This window comes from Sus scrofa, chromosome 4, assembly GCF_054392235.1.
Source record: "Sus scrofa isolate SSC_HxYL_T2T_F1_AM1 chromosome 4, Sscrofa_HxYL_maternal_Yorkshire_Landrace_v2.0, whole genome shotgun sequence".
Classification (NCBI taxonomy): Eukaryota; Metazoa; Chordata; class Mammalia; order Artiodactyla; family Suidae; genus Sus; species Sus scrofa.
Window position 1 is genome coordinate 43,612,654 of NC_139386.1, and position 15,161 is coordinate 43,627,814.

Below are 15,161 nucleotides of genomic sequence, written 5' to 3' on the forward strand. Positions count from 1 at the left end.
CACTCTTGCCTATGTCATTGTCAATGCAATGTCTTCATTTTGATATTTATACATTTCAGTCTAAGACTCAGCCTCACTGGTACTCCAGTTCTGGATCCCTGCTTTGAGCCTGCCTTAGTGACCTGCCTTGGGTGTTCCTAGAACTGAGGGCTACTGGCCTCAATGCACATCCTCTCTTTTGTCCTTAAGTTTTGTGTTTCTAAACATTTATTGTGAACTTTGGAATATTAACTATTCCCAGTTCCTCTTTTGTTGAGTTTTTCCAAATTACATAAATATCCCTTGCATTTTTCTGCTTTGAGAAAATAAAATAAACACAGAAGACTCACATTGTCGTATAACTAATCGAAGTTCTTAGAGTTGACATTTGTAGGGTTTTTTGTTTGGTTTTGTTTCCACCCAGCAAATATTTCTCCTTTTCTCTTCCAAAAATGGTACCATAATTTTCCTCCTGGCGACCATCTCACTCCAGGTGTTCATTCTATGTGCCCTTGGATGATGTTGAGACCAGCTCTGCCTCCCTATTGGACAAGTAACCCAGTATAATGAACATATCCAATCTCCTGGCCAAAACATTTGGCTCCGGTTTGGGAATGTGACCAAGTTTAGGCCAATAAGAGTCAGAACTTTTGCTCAAATTCTGTTGAGGGTGGGTGAGGGGGCACTTTTTTTCACCAGACTTGGCACTGGAAGAATGGAAGGTGGGGAGTTCCTGTCGTGGCGCAGTGATTAACGAATCCGACTAGGAACCATGAGGTTGCGGGTTCGATCCCTGCCCCTTGCTCAGTGGGTTAACGATCCGGCGTTGCCGTGAGCTGTGGTGTAGGTTGCAGATGCGGCTCGGATCCCGCGTTGCTGTGGCTCTGGCGTAGGCTGGTGGCTACAGCTCCGATTCGACCCCTAGCCTGGGAACCTCCATATGCCGCAGGAGCAGCCCAAGAAGTAGCAAAAAAGACAAAAAAAAAAAAAAAAAAAAAAAAAAAGAATGGAAGGTGGGAGCTGTTGGCCGCCATCTTATCTCAAGTGGTTCAGGGAGCCCGCCTGAGAATGGAGCAAACATAGAGGAATGCAGGACAAGGGGATATAGACATTCCGAGGCCTGCCGACATCATTTGAGTTCCTATATCCCAACCATGACTGAACCTACTACCTCAGTTCTTTTCGGCTCATTAACTGTTTTTGTCCTTGTCAATTTGAATCGAGTTTCCAGGCATCTAAAGCTCATTGACTGCTTCAGGTCTGTTTTTCCCATGCTAGATGACATGGTGATAGTCTCTTCTAACAGTAGTTACACTGAGCCTGGGCTTTTACTATTCAGTTACATCAAAGCTATAGGCCTAGGGTGGAAATGCACGTCACAGGCTGGCCGCTATCCTTGCAAGATGAATTATCCCAGGGACGAATGCTCCAGACAGTCTGTCAGAGTAAAACTAAGCAGAGAAATTTTTTTTTTTTTCCTTTGAGTGTTGAGAAACCAGAGCCACTTCTTATCCTACTTCCATTTCCCATAAATGGTATGTCTGGAATAATGGAAAGGGGATGGCAGAAAATATAACACATGGGCCTGCTTTCCCCATTAGACCGTAAAACCTCCTTTAGGAAAATGCTCTATGAGTTTACCATTTTTCTATAGAAACTAGACTAGTACCTGGAATAGGGCAGGTATTCCATAAATGCTGGCTGACTGAATAAGCAGAAAAATTGTAAAATAGTGCTGCTTATAGACAGCCATTTCTCAATATTTTTTTCTCCGTCATCTTGTAGGATGAGCCTTGTTACTGTCAGCATTCCCCCAGGACCTGTGTGATGTTTGTGGGATATGCTCATCTGTCACTCTCACAACCACAAGCCAGTCCAGAAGAGCCAGGGCGGTAAGAATCAACCAAGTCCAGGGTCCACAGAAGTGAACTTTCCAAGCCACCCTGATCCATTGGATCCTGGGGGGGCTGTTGATCTGAGAGGCACACTCTCTCATTGTGTGCAACACTAATATAAGGAACAAATCTTGGAGGTATGGCCTAAAGCTAAATAATGTTTAACTCTCTGTTGTCTATCTGGCAGTGGGTGGGGCAGTGGTGAGTGTCTAAAGGTTTCTTCCTTTCAGGATCTAGAAATACCCTCAGATATGGTGCTGATTCCAAATTTGGCTAGCAGCAGGCCATGAGAGCTGAGCATAAGGGGAAAAAAAAAATGAGGACTGCTTCTATTTTGTGGAGCAAAGAAGCTCAAGCCTCCTGCAAGAGGGATTACGCACAGGCGCAAGAAGTGTGAGATGAAGTGTGGAAAGACTGGAGCTGGGACTCAGCCTCCAGCTGGAGCTGCGGCTGGCTCCTCCGTGATCAAGCTTTCATGGCAGATCATCCATTAACTTTGTCAAACCAATCATGATGCTCCCTGGGTTATCCACACTGATAGTGGGGCAGAACTAATTAGGCAAACACAATCTCCAGGCTTCCTGAGGACCACAGATCATTAGTTTCCTCTTATCCCAGCCACTCTCTCCAGTTTGGATGGTTATATTTATATAAAGGAGAACAAAACTCAGGACACGGGCAGCTGAGAGAGGTGCCAGGGTCGGGACTGGGCCCAGAACTGCTGGGGCCGGATCCAGGTGTTCAACAAGAAGCCTTTCTTTTCTTGCTAGGCGGTCAGATGGAACGAGAATCCAGCTTGAGTCATTCAGGAAGACATGCCGGGCCTTTTTGTGATTGGAGGTCAAGTTAAATAAAAGCAAAGTCTTTGCCCTCTGTTCTCTCTTCTCCTCCTGTGTCCTGGCAGCAAATGTCAAATGAGGAAAAACTTCAGATTATTAGTAACAACCTAAACAATGGCATCCCTCCAAATTGTGATGGAACCCTAGGGAATATTTCAAATGTGCATCTTTTCCAGGACTCAAGTAGTTCCTGGGGTTGGAAAAAAAGTGTACTAATCCCACAGCCCTGTTGTAACTTACAGAAACTCTCCTTGAAAATGAGGACAATCACGATCACAGAAGTTCTTCTGAGACCTAGTTATGCAGCGACACAGATGACAAAGGGGTCTGCACAGCTACACAGGTGATGAAAGAATCTGCTCAAGATGTTGCAGAAGCCACATCAGCTCTGCTCAGCATACAGCTGAGACAGGCTCCAAGCCAACCATGTCATACAAGTAGTAAGGCAGACAGGGGCTGCAATTACCTGCTCTTGACAACTCAGTTTGTCACCATGCTACTGGACGTAAGATTTAAGATACTCATAACAACAACAATATAAAAGGCATTGCATTTAATGTCCATACAAAATGTAAAAAATAGAGAACATGAGACAGGGAAGGAAAGGATAGCTTCTACTTGAAGAATGGTTCTAGAAACCCCCACTGCCAAAGCTGAAATACTTTGAATATACATCTTTCTTCACATGAACAAATAAACAAATAATAACTAATTGTTAAGGTAAGAGGGTAACATTCAGTGGGGCCATCACCGACCTTGAACTGCATTATTCAAGCTGCTTAAATTCTCTGCTAATATGAGGACTCAGCTATGGATTCAGTGGCCACCATGACACATGGTCTTTTCTTGCCTCCTTGATCCTCTTTCTCAATCTCATTCTCTGAATTTCTCTTCTAGCCTATCAAGTTTTAGTCCTTGGCCTCTGTTCTCCTCTTAGATGCTTTCCCTTGGTGAACATGCCTACTCACTCATATTTGGCTCTCTATATACCTTTGGCAGTTAGCTTTATTTCTGGCTTTGATCTCGTTTTCAAATTATTACCTTTTATCTCTCCAACCACCTAATGGACATGTCTACCTAAATATTTTGCTATCATCTCAAACCCCACATGTGTATGATCAATTTCTCATCCCCTTCACTTCAGTCCTGGCTTCTTCTCTGATTTCTATTAATGATTTCATCATATTCCCAGGTATCTGGCCTCAAAACAAAAAAAGAAAAAACTTTGATCTAGTCCTCTTTATCTCTTATTGTCAGTATTTCCTATTAGTTCTCTTTGTGTCTTTTCTTTTTCTCTCTTCTCCAAACAACCACCTCACAATCCACCTGACAACTGAGTTATTAAGTTGAATCCTATGAAATTGCCATTCTTGGTTAACCTGGTCAAATAGTGCAACTTCAAATGGTTCATTCTAATATGGTAGCTGCTCCGAGTGGTCTTCTTCAATTACAGGGAAATTACTCAAGTTTAGATTTTGGTCCTTTAGGAAACAGCTCAACCTGTCTTAACTCTCAATATCTGAAGCATTTTCTGGTGCTTTGGAGTACAAAGAAAGATCTTGGCTTTCTAGCTGCACCTTCAGAGTTCAGGCATTCCTGAACTATGTATCTCACTCCCCACTTCCCCACCCCTACCCTCAGTTTGGGGGCAGGAGGCCCAGAGAATATATTTCCGTGATACCACTTCAAATCCTCCTTGGAAGTAGCAATGGAATAAATTTTTAATCAGCCAACCAGGGCTTTAATGCCTGTACTTCACTTACTTGCTTCTGCCAGGATGAAAAGATCTTGCAGGGAAGGCATATGACTCCGTTTGTTTTGCCCTCTGCTCTGACACAGTCGGCTGGCCTTCAGGGCACAGCTTAAGGCCCATCTGTTCAATCAAGCTTCTGCCTGATTGACATGGGAGAATCATCCAGGTGAGGGGGTCCCTTAGATTATTATCTTCTCTTTGTACGTGCAACCAGAGACCCCTGGTGCTGCAGCCTCCTCCAAGTGACCTAAATGAATGAATGCATAAACAATGTTTTCTGTAGCAATTATATCCGTTCCAAAAACTTTCCTCCTCAGATCCTTTATGGAACAAGTCAGCATATAAATATATCCATAAATAATAAATTTAAAACATTACAAGTGGTAGCTTAAAAAAAATCCTCTCTGCTTTGAAAGCAAGACCTTTTACATTTAAAATAAGCATTTATATTCTCATTCCATTTGGAAAGGTGAGTGAGAGGTATTTTTCTTTTTCTGCCTAAGTAGTTTTAAGTTTTTATTATTCAAACATATATAGTAGCAGATAGATTAGAATAATGAACCCCCATGTATCCATCATCGAGCTTCTACAATTTTCAACTCTTTGCCTACCATGTTTCATCTGTCCCCCCACATTTTTTCTTGGCATATTTTTAGGATACTAGTCCATTTACCCTGTAACTATTCAGGATGCACATCTAACTGATAAAAGCATAGAAAAATATAGCTACCATGCCATTTTCACACCTAAAAATTTAACATCAATTATTCATTTTAATGAGGAGCACGTTAAAGATTTGGCATTGTCATTGCCATGGCTCAGGGGTCACTGCTGTGGCTAAAGTTGGATCCCTGGTCCAGGAATTTCTACGTGCCATGGGCATGGCCAAAAAAAAAAAAAAAAAATATTCATTTCATCAAAATGCCCAGTCCACATTCAAATTTTCCCCATTATCTTACAGTTCAACATATTTCAAATAGTATCTCTCCAAGCTCATTTTATGTGTTAATGGTGCTCCTTCCTATTTTTTTTTTCTGCCATCGAGTCATCATTTGTCCAGCAGAACCTCCCACTCTCTGAATCTGAATGATGACTTTGTATGGTGGCATTCGCCATGTTACTTCATTCCCCATATTTTCTGTAAACTAGTAAATCTAGAGACTTTTTTAGATACATGCTCAATGTTTTAAGCAAGGATGTTTTGTAGGTGATGCTATAGAATTTATGTCTCCTTATAGCAGGAGGCATGTGAAACCTGGTTGTGCTACTTAGTGTTGCTACAATTAATCAGAGAAGTCCTCCCTTTCTCACACTTTGCGAAGAAAACCTGAAGTGTGTACGTGATGATCTGCACCTCCCCATTCAACAGATATTTCCAGAAAATGAACTTCAGAGCCAGGAATGCAGTCCTCAAGGATAATTGAGAAGTCTAAGATGTCTAATACAGGGCATTTTCCTAAACAGATTTATACTGGCATAAAAGAGGTAGAGAGACAAAGATATGTGCAAGGCTTGACAGGTAACAATGCAAGATTTAAAAGAAAAAAAATAAAACTACAAACATGCTACCATGTGGTTAATAAACAGATGACTTTTGCAGATGCTATTTGGTATAGGAAAACTAAAACAGAAGAAAGGAGTGTGATCAGGCAGTTTTCCCTAAAGAAATGTCTCTGAGCTAGATTTGAAGTGTTTTCCGGATTTACTAGCAGAGAGAAGGAAAGAGAGGTGGGTACCTAAAATGACTTGGCTACAGAAGAGTGGGAGAGGAGTACGGGGGAGTTCCAGGCACAGCACTTTAGTAGAGTTTGTTCCATTAACACCGCTTTCTCATTAACTCTGTACCTGAATAAGTACTTATGTAAAAGGGACTCAGCAGGTATCTATAATAACTGTAGCTGTCTGAGTCAAGTACACTTTGTGTCAATTTCGCATGCTTTGGAGGACAGGCTGAGAAGTGACCTCCTTTAGGGCAGTGGTTTTCAAACTTAATAAACTTGTTAAAAATGGTGCATCCCAACCTGACACCCAGGGATTCTGGTGTCTGGGATGGAACCCAGGAATTTGCACTGTTTACAAGCTCCCTTAAAAGAGAGTCTGATGCAGGTAGTCCTAGAACTACATTTTGGGAAACACCATCCAGAAGGGCGAATGCCTGGGATAATAGCTGCCAGTCTGCTGCAGGGGATGACAAGAATTTTCTGAGCCTGCTTTAGTGATGATGATGACGTTACAGAATGCATGTTCCTGTGCCTAAAACACAATGAGTCCAAACAAACCAAATCCTCAGATTTTGGAGCAGAGGAATGTTTATTGCAAGGCCTTGCAAGGAGAAGGATGCCTCAAAAACCTGACTGCTTTGAAGGGTTTCAGCAAAGCACTTTTAAAGGCAAGGTGATGGAGGGGTGTGGTTCGTTGTTGAAAATTCCTGGTGTCAGAATCCTTTGTTCTTGCAGCTGTTCACATAGGTCAGGTCCCTGTTCCTATAAACCTTCAACAAGACAAATGTTATTCTCTGTTCTAAAACTTTTTATCTCTGTATGAATGGACTCTTAAATGTCAGAGCCTGAGAATGGACTATCCTGTATGTTTCAGGCTGTAGTCAACACTCTTTTACAAAAGGTGCACAGCCAGCATGATGAAGCATGGGCAATAAAACAGATCTAATACGGAGTCAGATTTGTTCTTCTCTGCTACAATGATATTGAACATTATATTTCAAGAGCCATGCTAAGATTTTCAGGTGCTTTTTCACATTGAATTCCCACAATATCACCCAAAGAGGTAGGCACTCTTTATATCTCCATTTTAGAAATGAGGACACTAAGGCTTAAAGAAGCTAAGACCACTTAACAACATTTAAATTTAGGTGTATTTGATTTTAGAAAATGAGCTCTTCATCATCATTCTAGTTTGACCTTGAAACATATAATTAGTGACAACGTTTCTTCTCTCCAATAGCCACATATATTCTATGCCCTCATTTGAAGGGCGCACACCAACTCTTCTGATGCTATAGGCAGTACCACCTCTGGCAAAGGATCATGTTTTAGTTTACTTGTTTGCAAATTCAAAAATAAAAAGAATACATTCTCCATGGTATGTATGACAGAAATTTAAATTCCTAGGTGAAAGATGTAAAATGAAACACAGTATGAGCCTGATGTGTGTGCATAGGCAGTGAATTCTCCTCTCACTGTTTCATTCCCAGCTCATCCTCTAGTAGATGTGCAAGTCTGTTCCCCATTCTACTTGCAACAGGAGAACTGTCCTGCTTTCTGTAAGGGCTCAGTCAATAGCCCAAAATCGAGTGTTCCCAAAGATTTAACTTGCTTTTCTCACACATGGCTTTAGTTAAAGGGATGGAGCTAGGGTTGAAAACTATTTCAGGAAATGAAATATAATTTTATGTTTTCATGATGTCTGTAAAATACTTTATAGCATTTTAAGGTATACATATATATATATGTACATATATATATATATAGATAGATAGATAGATTCCTTTGAAATTTATGCTGTACTTTCATTGGATAGAAGCTATGAAGAGAAGAAGGAATCCTGTATCTTTGTAAACATCAGTTCCAAATAAGTGTTCAATAAGTCTTTGTGTAATGTCAAATTCTGGAAAGTTAGGAGAAGGGGCATTGGATCACTCATGATAACATCTGCTCATAATTGGTTTTAGAATGTACCTCCTATACAGAGAGATTTTTGGGAAAAGAATTATATAGACTTTCTGGATTGCTTGGCTTGAATGAAATGCTATCAAATTTACTTAAAGCAAGTCATTGCTTCATATATTTACTATTTATTTATTTTATCTAGTGAAATGAATAGGTGTTTGGAGAAGTCATTGATTTCACAAGATGGGTTGGATTTGCTCTTTATATAAAACAGGAAGATGCCATTGAACTGCCAGATTCTGGCATCCCCATGCAGAGAAATACACTTTAACTACAAAACAGCATGTTCTGAGTCTGTGTTTTCTCTGGATAGTAGTAGCAGGAACACAGTGTTCATTTAAATTAAACCAGTTCCTTGGATAATAACAAAGTAATTAAAGAAATCACCAAGGAAAAAGAGCCAATTTATTTGAATCCTGTTCATAAAAACTACATCAAGAGCCCGAAGGTACAAAATAATGTGGATAAGATGGCAGATTGATGATTTTTAAAAATTCTGTGTGGGATGCATCTTGATATTAATTCAAATGAGTATCCCTCATCTGAAAATAATACAAGATGCAAATTTTTTATCCTTCTTAAGAGACATGAAATTCTATTAAAATACCCAGATAAGAAATCACCACATAGCTCGAAGTCCACTTGACCTCTAGCAATACCTTAACATCAGAACATTATGATTTATTCATATTTTCTACATTCCCATTGGGATAGAAGGGCCTTTGTCTTTAATGCTTTCAAGACTTTGAAATTCATACTGAAAAACTTATCCTAGATGATATTGACTGAACCACAAGGAGATATTTAAGGGCATCATTGGGTTTCCTATTTTTATCAATAACAAAAATCTTAAATGGAGTTGAAAATGTGTATCATATCTTCACATTAGCATTAAACACTGAAACTTATTTTAAAGGAAAAACACACTAGTAAAATACCTCTCACCTTTATGCTCCATCAGTGTAGTGGTGAGAAATTTAGGTCCCTAAACAAAATTTCGCAGTTGTCCTTTGTGCATTTTAACATAATGACTGCTCCTTTTTGTAAAGCAGTGTTCTCTTTCTGCCATGTCTGCTTCTCCCCCTAAAATAGGGGCCACTTGGACTGCATCTCTGCCAGCAAGGAAAGTAAAGAAAAGCTTGCACACTGGAGGATTTGTCAACTGCAGGACTGCAACAGCATCTTTGAAGAAAAATGTACAGAAAAGGATCAATGTTGAAGAACTTGAAATCATTTTAGAGAGGAAAAACATATATAAAATGTCCAACTTGTCTATTAACAACATGAAAAGCAAAGAACTTGTAAGCCTTTATTCCATGAACATAAAGTCATAAAAATATACACATCAATGTCTTGTTATGACTAGTTAAGTAGGAAGAAAAAAGCAGACAGAAAAAAATTATATGTGAAAATAAAGAAGAGTAAGAGAAAAGTCAAGGCATTCCTGCTATGGTGCAGTGGGTTAAGAATCTGACTGACAGCAGAGGCTCTGGTCACTGAGGGGGTTCAGATTTGATTTCCAGCCCAGAGCAGTGGGTTAAAGGATCCAGCACTGCTGCAGCTGTGATGTAGGTCACAGCTGTGGCTTGGATTCAGTCCCTGGCTGGGGAACTTCTTTATGCCACGGATGAGGCCATAAAAATAGAAAATAAATAAATAAGAAAAAAGATGAAAAGAAGGGAAGTGCATTAGAAAAGTAGAACAAAGGAAAAAAGACAATAGAACTCAAATTCAGAGAGAAAACTATAAGGAGGAGGAAAGAATCACAATCAGAAGGAAATGAGCACCCTTTTCCCATGCTCTGCAGCACTAGGTCTTGAATCTGCTTTGCTGTCCCTCTGTAAAAGTGATGGATCCTCATGAGTTTCTCAAGCCTTTCTCAACTGGCTTGCTCAGTCTAAACCAATGTCCATCCCCATGGGAGGGAATCCTTTAAATAAAATGGACAGGAGAAAGACATTTCAGAGACTTAAACTTTTTCTTATTTATGGAACTTTTTTCCTTTTCAGCTGGTCACACAGGTTGTTTTTGTTGATATTAAATTGGGAAAGTTAACAAACATTAACTTTTAGAAAATTTGCCCCAGGTGACATAAAATTCAGCTTAGAGCAGGATCTAGCATGGTTGCCTGCTCATTCTTTTAACACCTTTCATACATTTGAAGGTTTAAGTGTTATGGCTATTTTTCCTGGAAGCAGTTTTATGCTAGACAGCTCTGATAAATTTCTTAAGTTTTGTTAATTTGTAAATATTTGTAAGAAAGAGCCTCTATTTTAGAGGGCCATTCTTGTCATTTCTGGTTCAGTATCCTGGGGCTGCTTTGTTATTCTGAATCCTGGGATGGTAGCCATATCTATCATGGATATTTTTTTTCCTAGTTTGTTTGTTGCTCCTTAAAAAAAAAATAATAATGATTTGCAATGTTCTGGAAGATTTTGATGAAACATCAAGCCATGCAGACATGCTAACATTCTCTTGAAATAAGAAAATTGTAGAAGTAGGTTTGCTGGCCTTGAGAATGTCAGTTGTGAGTCATAGAACTATTTTTAAGTCTCATGGGAAAAAAATTCCAGGGCCTTCCAAAGAGGCCGCTGAGAAATGAGACAATGTTCCTAAGATATATTTTTTGATGGTATAGTCAATCAGTGAACAGTTCATCAACTTCTACTCAGTTCAGTGAACTGCGCTAGATTCCCAAGACTTTAAACATAATCCTTATTATAAACAATCTTATAATTAAGAGAAGTATTCACTGAAAGCACATTCTCATTTTTCTAACCTATTGTTTTTTTGTTTGTTCGTTAACGTTTGTTATGTTCTGAGATTTGTGTCGGCAACCTAATTTTGTCTGCATTAACTTTTGCAGTAGTTGGGCACCCCACCCTCTAACCAGCTTGAATTTGGACTTTACAAAGTCTTTCTTAGTGTGACAGCTTGCAGCAAACATTCCGTACTATACGGACAAGACAGAACCTTGATTCTGTCCCATTTTTTCTGCATGGCTATAGATGTACCATCTCCGGCACGGTGATTAAGGACAGGAGTTATTGCCAGCTTTCTTGAAGTTGCAGAGAGACAGAATGGAGGGAACCTTAGTAAGAACAAGCAACCCATATGCCATACAAATAGGTTGTGGTTTATTAACTGAAAGCAGCTCTTTTACCTCTTTCCTTTTTTCCCATTTTGTTCCTCTCTAACCTTGAAAGAACCTAATTATTGGAATGAGATGGCAGTAATTTATAGTAACTCCGGTGTTATGCTCTCCTGATTGTACACTATGCCTTACCTAAACCATTGATTCTTTTCTTAGATAAAAAGAAGAATGAAGTAGTTAAATATCTAGCTCTCTACCCCTAACAGCCCCCTTAGCAATCCTGCAGGCAGATCACCTGGGCAAGGTAACATATGAAGAGAGTCAGCAGTCTGCACACAATGGAGAAAGATGCAGAATCTAACATCCTGCCTTGATGATTCACTGAGATTCTTCGCCAGCCCTTTTTCCCTTTAAAAACTCTCATAGTTGAGCAGAATCTTAAGATTTGGTCTTGGGACATGAATGAAATTTCTGCCCAGATTGCTGGCTTTTCTGATTAAAGTATTTTTCCTTTCCACTTGCCTCTGGATTATTGGCTTTTGAGGGGTGAGCAGCTGAACCTGAGTTCAGTAACATAACCACTTCCGATAAAGAATGTTAGCACAATGGGTCATATGCCATATATTAAAGGTTAATATGTGACAGGTTAAGAGTATCATTTTTTTTTTTTTTTATGACCACATCTGTGGCATACGGAACTTTCCAGGCTAGGGGTCAAATTGGAGCTGCTGCTGAGGCCTATATCACAGCCATGGCAACACCAGATATGAGCCACATTTGTGATCTATACCATAGCTTGCAGCAGATCCGGATCCTTAACCCACTGAATGAGGTCAGGGATCAAACTTGCATCCTCACAGAGACAATGTCGGGTCCATAACCACTGATCTGGGAATTCCAAGAGTGTTATTTCTATAGCCAAACTTCTGGCCCTGCCACATGTTAACCAGTGTAATTCTGGGCAAGTCATTTAACCCAGGTGTACCTCAGTTTCTTCATCTGTAAAATGGGTATCTTATTTGGAGTCACCTGGGTTAATGCCATTTAATGGCTTGTTTATGTTCCACAGAGTAAGTACTATGAATATTAACTATCTTCCCCACTCTCCAATTCTTATTGCATTAACTGGCCTGACTGTAGTGTAGGTGATGGTCTATTGAATTACACATATGATATGAGTTAGATTGTCCTAGTTTATTGTATTAGTTTCCTATTGCTGCTGTAACAAATTATCACACACTTGGTGGGCTTAAAAGAACATGGAAGTGGTCTCCCTGGGCTAAAATTAAGGTGTTGGCAGGGCTATGTTCCTTCTAGAGGCTCTAGGGAAGAATCAATTTCTTTTCCTATTATAATTCTTTGAGGTTGCCTGCATTCCTTGACTTGTGGCCCCTTCCTCTGTCTTCAAAAACACCAATGTAACATCTTCAAATTTCTGACTCTAGCTCTCCTGCTTCACTTGTAAGGACCCTTGAGATTAATTGGGTAGATCCAGATAATGTGGGATAATCTGGGATAATCTCCCCATCTAAAACTCCTTAACTTAATCACATTTTAAAAATCCCTATTACCATGTAAGGTAACATTTACAGGTTCCAGGTTATTAGGACGTGAATGTCTTTGGGAAACTATTATTCTGCCTACCATATAAATCAGAAAATACATAGGGAAGAATGATCATGTTATCAAGGATTATCAGTTATCAAGAATGATAACTGTTACAATTATTACTTCTATAGGATGGAAAGGGACAATTAGAACAGTACTCATTTGAATTTGTATTATTTTCAACATTATGTGCATGCATTACTATCATTCATTCACTCATTCATTCAGCAAATATTTGCCTAGCAACTTGAGCTCTTGAGTTAACCAAATCAGCTTTGCTGTCAGTTATACTACAGAATCAATAAAGTACAAAGGAGCATTAGACTATCATAATGATTTGAAGATTAAGTTCCTTGTCAAAACACTTCAAGGGATAGAATATGGTCCTTCTATGCTGTATATCTCTTCTGCTAGTAAATGAACTTTAGTTAAACACAATTGAGTCAATCGTTATACTCTGGTTTTTAAAAAAAATAGATAGTATCTTGAGATGTGAAAGTAGAAGAAACTCAATCTTATTTGGTTAATGGATAAGAAAGTCTTCACTTTGGTATTTCCAAATCAACAAAGTATTAACATCTCCAGGGAAAGAACAGCAGGGTTAATTTATGTACTTGAATTCTAATACTAGAGTAGAAATTAGGGTGGTATTTGCATGGCTTAAAAAATGAGGCTAGAAAACCAGCTATCAGTACATAAGCCTCAGAAGAGGGGTTGGGTATAGTTTCTATCATGTTAATTGTACTTTAAGTACCAAATAGTTTTCTATTTCAAAGAAAAGGTAACCTGTTCTTCTACCAGGTTACCACCTCGAGATGTGTGGTGTTTTAAGCATTTAGGTGCTCTGCAATATGATTTCAATATCTGAATTAATTTGAATAGGAAGAACAGTTAAATATGAATTGTTTGCAGATTGTTTCAAAAGGCAAGACCTTATTATTGCCAGCCCACATGTCACTAGCTGCTGAGTGACACTGCGCATCACATTTCATGGAAATAAAAGGAGAGCTCCTTTGTTGTAAATTCACTCATACACTCTTGGGAAATTAGGGCACACAACAGATGTAAATCAGCCTTTAATCCAAATCCCAGTGTGGACAATGCAATAGAGAGAAATGGCTAAAGTCAGAGGAAAAAGAGAACCATAACCAAAATGTGCCAAAGAAAGAAGAGAATGTTCTGGTTTTGTTTGTTTGTTTGTTTGTTTTTATCAGACTGGACCATTTATATGTACTCTCAGACACGAGTTTATCTCTATGTTGTTGAGTGCTCTCTTCCTTTCTTACTTACTAGAGTTGGAGTGGAAGGTGACCCTAGTTATAAAACTCACCAGCAGGACCTTCCTGGTCTGAAACAGTAGGGCTTCATCTCACAGAGGGCACTGTTTCCAAGCTCTTCCTCTGGGAGCCTCCAAGAGGCACAGGATTCCTGCAGGGTGAGACACTTGGCTGGTTGTGGAAAAATTACCCTTTGATTCCCTTAATAGCCTCTCCGGGTATTGCGTGTCCACAGGTAGACGAAGGACCCTTTGGGGACTGGGTCTTGAAGCTTGCACCCTTTTCCTGTGCATCTTGGGAATCCTCTATTCCCCTTCTTATGCCGCCTCTGCACAAGCTTGTTTCTGCATGAGCCACTCACAGGCCAGGTGAGGTGGAGATAGTGATGCTTTACTGCTTCTGTTCAGCTGCTTGCAAGATAGTGAGTCTCCCATGCAAGTGACTACAGATTTCCAATGCCATTTTATTAGCCTAATCACAGTATAATTCTACTTGGATACAAAATGAGCAGCAGAATCGTATTTTACTTCTAGCTTCTAATTGGCAACAGTCACATGATTTTATTAAACTCTTCCAATCAAGTCTTCACAGCATCATACATTCTGCTTATCACTAGGCCCACCTGCAGCCAGCTCTCTTCCTCCCCTCTTATCAGCAAAGCCAATTACTTTCTCCTGTGCTTGCTTTGTGGTTTTGCTTATGGACTCCACCACACCTCTACAACTAAGTCCATGGGGTGTTAGGTAAATTGTATTCCCAATTCTCCCTCCCCTACATGTTACTACCTTGAGGTGGTGTGTGAACTCTGATCTGTCTTCCTTTCTGCAAAGAAGTGTTCACAGCATTCCTTTTATTTCAATGTTTTCTTGCTTTTTGGGGTCTAGGTATTGTTCCCCCCTCCTCCTTCACTGCTGCTTCCTCTTACTCTTTTTTCCCTTCTCCTTTGTCAAATCTCCCAAGCTTTTTCTAACCCTCAATTAAGACTGGCTTTTTAAAAAATTCAATATTCCTTATAAATTCCTGTCCCAAT

The 15,161-nt window shown here is 39.6% G+C and overlaps 1 long non-coding RNA gene across 1 annotated transcript; it reads right to left on the reverse strand.

The window, feature by feature from the left end:
• Window positions 1-1,443: 1,443 nt before the first annotated feature.
• Window positions 1,444-14,683, reverse strand: LOC110260455 (uncharacterized). Its single transcript, XR_014843659.1, has 4 exons — window positions 14,185-14,683; window positions 9,098-9,334; window positions 4,477-4,713; window positions 1,444-2,771 (listed from the first exon to the last, which is right to left on the reverse strand). It is a non-coding gene; the product is annotated as an uncharacterized LOC110260455 (long non-coding RNA).
• Between the last annotated feature and the right edge of the window lie 478 nt (window positions 14,684-15,161).